The 10,463-nt window shown below is 47.1% G+C and overlaps 1 pseudogene; it reads left to right on the plus strand.

Annotated features, from left to right (window-relative positions):
* LOC119310354 overlaps positions 1 to 8,074 on the plus strand; it is a 44,636-nt pseudogene extending 36,562 nt beyond the window's left edge.
* The last annotated feature ends 2,389 nt before the right edge of the window (positions 8,075 to 10,463 follow it).

The following is a 10,463-nucleotide window of genomic DNA, read 5'->3' on the forward strand; positions in this document are numbered from 1 at the left end:
ATTTTATCCTCTTGTCACGATGATGTTCAACTTCACTCTGAAATTACTTGAACCATTCAATAATTCAGACTTGTGTTTCATCAAGTAAATATACTTAACATCTACTTGAATCATCTGTGAAGTAAGCACATAACGATATTCACTGCATGCCTCAGCACTCATTGGACTGCACACATCAAAATGTGTTACTTCCAACAAGTTGCTATCTTATTCCATTTTACTGAAAAACGAGGCTTTTTCAGTCATCTTGCCTATGTGGTATAATTTGCATATCTCAAGTGATTCAAAATCAAGTGAGTTCAAACGATCCATCTGCATGGAGTTTCTTCATGCGTATGCACCAATAGACATGGTTCACATGTCTCAAACTTTTCAAAAATGAGTGAGTCCAAAGATCCAGCAACATGGAGCTTCATCATGCATTTTACACCAATATGACTTACATGGCAGTGCCACAAGTAAGTGGTACTATCATTACTATCTTATATCTTTTTGGCATGAAAATGTGTATCACTACGATCGAGATTCAATAAACCATTCCTTTTAGGTGCTAGACCATTGAAGGTATTATTCAAATAAACAGAGTAACCATTATTCTCCTTAAATGAATAACCGTATTGCGATAGACATAATCCAATCATGTCTATGCTCAACGCAAACACCAAATAACAATTATTTAGGTTTAACACCAATTTCGATGGTAGAGGGAGCGTGCGATGCTTGATCACATCAACCTTGGAAACACTTCCAACACGTATCGTCAGCTCACCTTTAGCTAGTCTCCGTTTATTCCGTAGATTTTATTTTGAGTTACTAACAGTTAGCAACCGAACCGGTATCTAATACCCTGGTGCTACTAGGAGTACTAGTAAAGTACACATTAACATAATGTATATCCAATATACTTCTATCGACCTTGCCAGCCTTCTTATCTACCAAGTATCTAGGGTAATCCTGCTCCAGTGGTTGTTCCCCTTATTACAGAAGCACTTAGTCTCGGGTTTGGGTTCAACCTTGGGTTTCTTCACTAGAGTAGCAGCTGATTTGCCGTTTCATGAAGTATCCCCTCTTGCCCTTGCCCTTCTTGAAACTAGTGGTTTCACCAACCATCAACAATTGATTCTCCTTCTTGATTTCTACTTTCGCGGTGTCAAACATCGCGAATACCTCAAGGATCATCATATCTATCCCTGATTTGTTATAGTTCATCACGAAGCTCTAGCGGCTTGGTGGCAATGACTTTGGAGAAACATCACTATCTCTTCTGGGAGATCAACTCCCACTCGATTCAAGTGATTGTTGCACTCAGACAATCTGAGCACAAGCTCAACGATTGAGCTTTTCTCCCTTACTTTGCATGCTAAGAAAATCGTCGGAGGTCTCATACCTCTTGACGTGGGCACGAGCCTGAAATCCCAATTTCAGCCCTCGAAACATCTCATATGTTCCGCGATGTTTCGAAAAACGTCTTTGGTGCTTCAATTCTAAACCATTTAACTGAACTATCACGTAGTTATCAAAACGTGTATGTCCGGTGTTCGCAACATCCACAGACGACGTTTGGGGTTCAGCACACTGAGCGATGCATTAAGGACATAAGCTTTCTACTGTCCGCATAAACACTACTGTCAACTTTCTACTATATTTTCTCTAGGAACATATCTAAACAGTGGAACTAAAGCGCGAGCTTACGACATAATTTGCAAAGATCTTTTTACTATGTTCAGGATTATTAAGTTCATCTCATGAACTCCCACTCAGATAGACATCCCTCTAGTCATCTAAGTGATTACATGATCCGAGTCAACTAGGCCGTGTCCGATCATCACGTGAGACGGACTAGTCATCATCGGTGAACATCTTCATGTTGATCGTATCTACTATACGACTCATGCTCGACCTTTCGGTCTCTTGTGTTCCGAGGCCATGTCTGTACATGCTAGGCTCATCAAGTTAACCTAAGTGTTTCGCGTGTGTAAATCTGGCTTACACCCGTTGTATGTGAACGAAAGAATCTATCACACCCGATCATCACATGGTGCTTCGAAACGATGAACTTTCGCAACGGTGCACAGTTAGGGGGAACACTTTCTTGAAATTTTAATAAGGGATCATCTTATTTACTACCGTTGTTCTAAGCAAATAAGATGCATAAACATGATAAACATCACATGCAATCAAATAGTGACATGATATGGCCAATATCATTTTGCTCCTTTTGATCTCCATCTTCGGGGCTCCATGATCATCATCGTCACCGGCATGACACCATGATCTCCATCATCATGATCTCCATCATCGTGTCTTCATGAAGTTGTCTCGCCAACTCTTACTTCTACTACTATGGCTACCGGTTAGCAATAAAGTAAAGTAATTACATGGCGTTGTTCAATGACACGCAGGTCATACAATAAATTAAGACAACTCCTATGGCTCCTGCCGGTTGTCATACTCATCGACATGCAAGTCGTGATTCCTATTACAAGAACATGATCAATCTCATACATCACATATCATTCATCACATTCTTCTTGGCCATATCACATCACATAGCATACCCTGCAAAAACAAGTTAGACGTCCTCTAATTGTTGTTTGCATGTTTTACGTGGCTGCTATGGGTTTCTAGCAAGAACGTTTCTTACCTACGCAAAAACCACAACGTGATATGTCAATTGCTATTTACCCTTCATAAGGACCCTTTTCATCGAATCCGTTCCGACTAAAGTGGGAGAGACTGGCACCCGCTAGCCACCTTATGCACCAAGTGCATGTCAGTCGGTGGAACCTGTCTCACGTAAGTGTACGTGTAAGGTCGGTCCAGGCCGCTTGATCCCACAATACCGTCGAAACAAGATTGGACTAGTAAAGCATATTGAACAAAATCAACGCCCACAACTACTTTGTGTCCGTCCACAACTCAAGAATCTACGTAATAGACCTAGCTCAATACGCCCACAACTACTTTCCGTAGGGTATTGAACCAGGCATTAATCCCAGGCCGCATGGGTCCGTGCCTGCAGCATGTATCCCTTTCCTATGTCTTTAGCTTACCTTGCTGGGGGCGCCTCTCGGGATGCATCATTCCCAAGCCGCTCGGGCCTGGCCTAGTGGCATGTATCTTCCCTGCATTTACCTAAGCCAGTTTGTTTCCATGCTTAGTCTATCTATGACTATCACTTGCTTGATTGTCACCTACCCTGAAAGAGTCTCACTCTAGCACGACGCTTGTGCTCGGGTCCGTCCCTGCAACATCGACAAATCTGAGCGGCCGAGCTCCGCCGCGCGTGCCACCTCATCAGGCCCTCAGTGCCTCCATTCTCTGTCGAAGCAATCCGTGGCTGCTCGGCAATCATAATGGAAATCTGTGCCCTTCCTCATGCTAATTTGCAGGAACCTCCTGAGGACAACGACGGGCAGTACCACGGGCTCCCTCTTCTCCCATGCAATCCGCTTGCGCGTTAAAAGGGGGTCTCCTCAGCATCACGACTCAGGAGCTCTTACTGGCTCTCCAGCCCTCACCCCCTGGCCTTGACAACGGCATCGCGACTTGGCATACCAGCGGCGGCTGAGCTCGCTCAAGGGCCGGGACCTGAGGACATAGAGCACAAAGGAGAACATAGAGAAGAAGGGGAGGCCCGTATGGCCTTGCCTAGCTATGCTACGGACACCTACACACGAATCTGGCGCATCACGAGGGACCGACCCTAGACTGCCAAGATAAGTTTCATGCTCGGGTCAACCAATCGCTCCAGCATAGGATTCTCACTCGTGTTACCCCGCTGCGGCGACGTAGCCTCCCTTTCCTGCCTCTCGGCGGTCGCTTGGGTGCTAAAGGGGACCTTCTGAGCATCGCGTCTCAGGAGCTCTTACTGAACCTCGGGCCGCTCACCTCCTGGACTTCACCACGGCATCGCGACCTGGCATACTAGCGATGGCTGAAACCTGCCTGGGGACCGGGACCTGTCGGCATAGAGCACCAAGCCGTCGCGGGGTTGGAAAGGGAAAACCGAGCCGGAACGGGACACGTACATGCACGAATTTATGATAAGGATAATATCGACAAAAGATATTGCCGACTCTTTACACGCCCCCGTGGGGTACCTCTCGATTCTTCGCAGGAAACAAAAGGGAAAAGCTTCAAGGAGTCCTATCTACACGTGCCCCTGCAGCTAACGCCATCATCAACATTGGGCTACCAGAGGTTGGCACCAACCTCATCTAGATCAGCGGTGGCGGCGGCCAGATGCTGTAGCCCTGCTCCAGGCTCGGCGAGATCTTGGAGGCTTGTCGTGGAATTATCACGTCAGATGTCCTAGAGAAAGGACTTAGTCATGGAGCCATCGCGAACGGGTTAGCTTAGAGGGGTTAAACCAGACAAAGGACACATGGAGTTTATACTGGTTCGGCCCCTTGCGGTGAAGGTAAAAGCCTATGATCCAGTTGGGGTGTTCTTGATGTGGTCTTGATTACCAGGGAGCAAATATGCTATGCCTGGCTCTCGAGTTGTTGTTTCTTGTCCCTGAACCGCCGTCGGGTCATCCCTATATATACACAGGTTTATGCCCGGGCCGGTTTATAGAATGCCGAGGCCGGATCATACAAGTCCGGCTCGGTTTCTCCTTTCCCTGACTTACAACACAAGTTACACATCTATGGCGGTTCACCCCTATGGGCCCTAATCCGCCATCGGGCTCTGGGCCTCTAAGTCTTCATGGTTAAAGCGCCATAGCCTTCATCTTCACGGGCTCTTGCACAGGACGCCTTGTGAGTTAACCCGGCCCCTCCTGGGCGGTTTAACTCAGTAGGCATATCCCCAACATTAGGCCCCCTTCATCTCCATTACTGTCTTATTAAGTCTAGATGAGCTTGTCATCTTCCTTTTGCGGCCGAAGTTGTAGCTTTAGTTTACCTTGCCATAGTATCTCTTTTTCCCTGGACAGATCCCATCTGGACATTTGGTGTTCTGCCGTCGCCATTTTAGGGCTCAGAAAATTTTCTTTACTGAACCGCGGTAGATCCAAAACTATAACACCATCTTGTAAAACCTGTTTCTTCAGTACTTAGTAAATTTCAGATCTGCTTCTTCCAATGTAGGCGGTTTAACTCTTAGACACTAATAACCCGCCAGGTACCATTAGCCCTCACTTAAACCGCCATCTTTTACCTGAACATAAGTATCCGGTTTAACTTGTATATATGCTTTGATTAAATCCCCCGGTTTGACACCGGTTTATGCATATCAATCTTGAACCGTGAACCGGTACTTGAACTTCCTTTGCATCTTGTCATCAAAAATGGCCAAATAGTTCTCTTCTTGTAATTGGGTTCCCTCCCGGATTAAAGAAGAGCAACTTACTGGATATGTTGTGACTGGCGCCTTAGCCAAGAAGGAGGTCATTCACTCAAGAGTCCCTGGTACTGAAAATCTTCCTGAACCTCAAGAGGGAGAAGTGCTTGTGTTTATGCAGCATCTGGATCGAGGGTTTAGCCCTCCCGGATCAAAATTCTTCTGTGATGTACTTGCCAGTTTCCAACTCCACCCTCAAGATATTGGACCAAACTATGTGTCCAACATTTGCAACTTCCAAGTATTTTGTGAAGTTTATCTGCAAGCAGAACCAACTTTTGAACTATTTAGAGACTTCTTCCACTTGAACCGCCGAACTGAATTCACCGATGGCCCCAACATTGAACTTGGCGGGGTGTCAATTCAGAAAAGGAAAGAAGTCAATTTTCCACATGCCAAACATCACAGCCACCCCAAAGATTGGAATCAGACGTGGTTCTACTGCCGGAACACTGCTCCTGTTGATGAAAATCGTCTGTCGGGTTACAGTGCTCACCGGCTTAGTAATGACCATCCACTACCTCAACGTCTGACTGCCAAGGAGCAAATGAAATATGCCACACAGATCTCTAAGGTCCGGGCTTTTATGGCAAATAGTTTGACCGCTGTCGACCTTGTCCGTTGCTGGGTTGCCTTTGAGCCATAGTACCGGTTTAATGTGCGAGTACACAGGAGATGTGAAAGACCCTCAATGTTATATTGACATTCAATTGACTGATGTCGAGATTACTGAGTGCGTCAAAAAGATGCAGGATGAACCGGTAGCTGAATGCAGCAAAACTGGGCTTCCTCCATTCTGTGCTCTCAATAAACCGCCAGTTGTAAGAGTTGAATTTTTCCTGTTTTAATCTGCCCTTTTGACACTTTCTGACAGCCTTTCTGTTTACCTTTGCAAAGCAATGATCCATTTTAGAAGAGGAAAGCGCAGGACAAACTGGCCAAAGCTCAAGACAAACCGGTGAGAGCGCCCCGTGCTAACTCCAAGGTTACCAAGAAATCTACCAAGAATAGAACCGCCCAATCCTCTGATCCGGCCGAAGACGTTGATGACTCAGACGCAGAGGTAGAACTTGATTCACTTGGTTCACTTTCCATGCACCTTATTGACAATGACCATTATCAGGATGATGCGGAGGCCAGCCGTGCGGACCATGTAGAGGTAATTTCTCTTTCCTCTGATTCAAATCATGTGCCGGTACAAAAACTCCGTCGCGCAATCCTGAAAGTAAAACTTTCACATCCTCACGCTCATTTGGATCCATACTTTCCTTTGAAGACACAGCAACATGAAGCCCGTCGTACTACCCGGCATAGTGGCCAACAATTCCTCCGGTTTACCAGATATGCCGGTTGGAAAACATCGACCAGAGGTCTCTTGTACTTCCAATACATCTTATCCCAAGGTGGGTTGCTTTCAATATCCTCTTAATCCGTCTGATTTGAATTATCAGGGAACTTCCAATTCCTCCTCTAGCGACTCATCGACCACACAGATGCCTCCTCTCAAGACCGTTCCTCGGTAAGAGTAACAGACTTACTTTTTATATGCTGCTCCGGTTTACTGTACTAACGCCTGTACTTTGCTTTTTTCAATGCCAAAGGCAGGCTTAGCAAGAAAGCCAAATTCATTGTTCCAACTGATGATAATCAAACTGTTGAACCGGAGAAGACCCCTGAACCTCATGACTGGGATGCCGATGTTGTTCAAGAACATCCAGTACCTCTGGTTCAAGATACTTTTGTTGAACCGGATGAGAGTAATACTTTGAACCAGCCAGCTGATCCGCCAAGTCCAACCAGGGATGAAGGTAATCCGCCAAGCCAAGCCAAAGATACTAACAATCCGCCTAGCCTAGCCAAAGGTGGCGATGATGATGTTATTATTACTGGCACTGGTCATACAGTTCCTGGTAATCCGGTTGTTTTAGCAAAGCATACTGCCAAGGAGGAATTTGCTGCTATGGGCAAGGGCAAGTGGAAAACAGACTTGTCCAACTGTGCTAACCTCAATGCTCAAGAACTCCAGTCTGGATTTCTAAACCGCCTGTACTCGAGTCATGACCATGAAGCCGGTTTAGTCAACTTGATGAAGGAGCAATATGAGGTACTTGCTCAAATGCTTCTTAAAACTTTCTTTTCTTGCTTGATATTAACTTGAGGGTAGCCCCCAAGGGCCGGTTTATCTCTTCAAGGTGAACCGGTACTTGTAATGAGAAAACTTCAACTGTGTAGCCCCCAAGGGCCGGTTTATCTCTTCAAGATGAACCGGTACTTGTAATGAGAAAACCTCAACTGTGTAGCCCCCAAGGGCCGGTTTATCTCTTCAAGATGAACCGGTACTTTTCTGTTGCAAAGCTTATCCTTGTTGAGCTCCTTCGTAATCGGTTTATGTGATCAAATAAGCATTAGCCCCCAAGTGCCAAGATGAATACTTGTATTGAGCCTTGGGACTTTAAAATATCATCTTGAAAGAAACAATGTGCATTAGCCCCCAAGTGCCAAGTGTATAACTTGTTATTTGCTTGGGACTTTGAAAAAGTATTACCATTTTAATATCTGCCTTTTGCAGGCTGACCTAACCAGCAAGGATGCCCAAATTGCCGACCTCCAGGAAAACATTAAGTCCCAGCAAGCTGCAACCTCAAAAGCCACAGATGATTTGAAGGCCGCTTTGACGTCCATGGAACAATTGAAGGATAGCTTCAAGAACGAGCGGGAAGGCTAGGAGACTGAAAAGGCCGCTTTGCTGAAACGGGCTAAAGATGCTGAAGCGGCACTTAAACCGGTAGCAGAAGAGCTGAGTGGCTTAAAGCGGCAAATCGATGCGACGACTTCTGCTATCTTTGGTAAGTAATCTTCTTCAGCTTTTTAGGAAACATCTTTGATCATGCCAGTTTAACAGTAATTTCTTAAACCGTTGTAGGTAGTCGTATTGCTCATCTTGGCTCAGATATGCGGAAAAAGTTGAAGGATGCCTACACATTGATAGAGCAGTTGTATACCGGTGCTCAACGGGTCATCCGCACAGCCTCATACAATAAACCACCGCCAACCTTGATCAAGGATACATTAGCCAGACTATCCATGACTCCTGCTCAGCTGGAAGAATTGAAGACATCTGCTACAAGGGCCGACGCTTTATGTGCACTCACTCGGGCCAAAGCATGGATAGCTGATCTTGATCCAGAGGACATTGGAAATGGCTATCCTAGCCAAATAGTAGACGGGTCAGACTTTGACAATGATGCCCTTAAAGCTTTGACGAAGGAGATGCGCCCTCTTGCGAGCAGATTGGCCGAAGAAATTGACTTGTCTATCCATTGGTCCAACTATGATACAGATAACAAACGGATTGATGCATTTGTGAATGAAGTGCAGAATCTAATCCCACCAATCCGTAAGCATACTTATGCCCCTGACATTGAACCGTCAGATCTTATAAGTGATGAAGCTGTCTTCCGAGCATAGTCTGGAATTGACTGGGCAAACATTGACTTCCAGCCAGTGGATGGGGAGGAGGAGGGTGAACCGGTGCAAGATGATCCGTCAACTTCACGTTAACCTAGTGACAAATCGTAGACCATCGGCCGGTTTAATTTCCACAGACTGTGTTCTATGCAACAAACAATCATTATTTTGGGCATCAAAGTGCCTTGTAATAGGCTACTTGGAACACTTTGATGTGCGGCCATCGTGCACTGCTTCATGACATTGTTTGATCTGCCATGATTATTGCTTAAGCTTGCTTATATACCTTGATAATTTCATCCAATCCTTATGTCTGCATAAAAAGAAGTTGTCCTAGCGGTTTACCGCCGGACAGGTCATAATGCCCAATACAAAGCCTGGTTTATAACCAAGGCTCTGAAAATATCAAAATATGAAATAGATCATACTTGTGATATTAAATCATATTGTTGGCTTATGTCGGCATTCTGGGAACGGGGGTCCCCAGACTTGCCTGCCTGCGGCCTGCGGCGTGGCTCAAAGGGGGCCCAGCACGGCCCATCTTCATCAACCCAAGCTCAAGACCCTCGCGAGGGGCCAAGCCTCGCGAGGCGAACGACAAGGAGCTTCCTCAGGCACGGCCTCGTCAGGCTGGCTCACGAGGAGGCGGAGAGTTCAAGGCGGGGTACCTCACAAGGTGCCCATGAAGCAAGCCATGACGACCAAGGGCGCCAGCCGGGCGCCAGCCCGCGCAGTGTCCTTCTTTCCTCTTTGGTGCAAGGGGAGCGAGCGCAGGCGAGGGCATCAAGCAAAGGCATCCATTTCGGTGCAACAAGACCAAGACGAGTCCAACGGCAGGATGGAGGTCACCGTGGAGCCCAAGTCGGCGTCACCACCAAAGCATTTGACAGGCGAGGACCAACTTTAGTCAAGATAAGTGTACTAGATGTTCCCCTTCAAATTGGCCAATTGTTGGCGCCCTTCCCGCTCAATATTTGGGAAGAGGCCCAGGGCCTCCGCCTATAAATAGGACTAGCCACCCACAAGGTAGAGGGATCTGGATAGGAATCTGGAGATAAGATAGGCAGCTAGAATCAACCCCTCCAAAGGGACAACACCACCGCAAGAACAGACCCTCGCGAGCCTGTTCTTCCTTGTATTGTTCATCATCAGCCCAAGAGTCAATCCACCACGCCACACACTGGAGTAGGGTATTACACCACAATGGTGGCCTGAACCAGTATAAACCCTGTGTCTCTTGCGTTGTTCTTCTCGTAGTTTAGACCTTAGCGATTCGGTGAGGAACAGGTAGGTAGAAGGCGAAACCTCCGCGCGCACCCCAGTGTTCGAACCTCAAGGGTCTGCCGGAACCCTAAATCCAACATTTGGCGTGCCAGGTAGCGGTGCTCCGGAATTCGTCTTCCGTCGACATGTTCTTCTCCGACCGTCGCGACCATGTCTGACGCACGCCGGGTTCGCGCCGAGCGCCGAGCCGCCCTCGTTTCCTGCATCGCCCAGACGGCTCCCGTCGGCGGGCGCCCTCGTCGTTCCCCGTCGCCTGCCGTCAACGCCGCCACCGGCTCGACGGGGAACGAGCAACAAGCATCGTCCCAGCACCCCTCCATGAGGCGAGACGACCGCACCGCTACGCGCTCGCTCACCCCCAC

Source organism: Triticum dicoccoides, chromosome 5B (assembly GCF_002162155.2).
Source record: "Triticum dicoccoides isolate Atlit2015 ecotype Zavitan chromosome 5B, WEW_v2.0, whole genome shotgun sequence".
NCBI classification, from domain to species: domain Eukaryota; kingdom Viridiplantae; phylum Streptophyta; class Magnoliopsida; order Poales; family Poaceae; genus Triticum; species Triticum dicoccoides.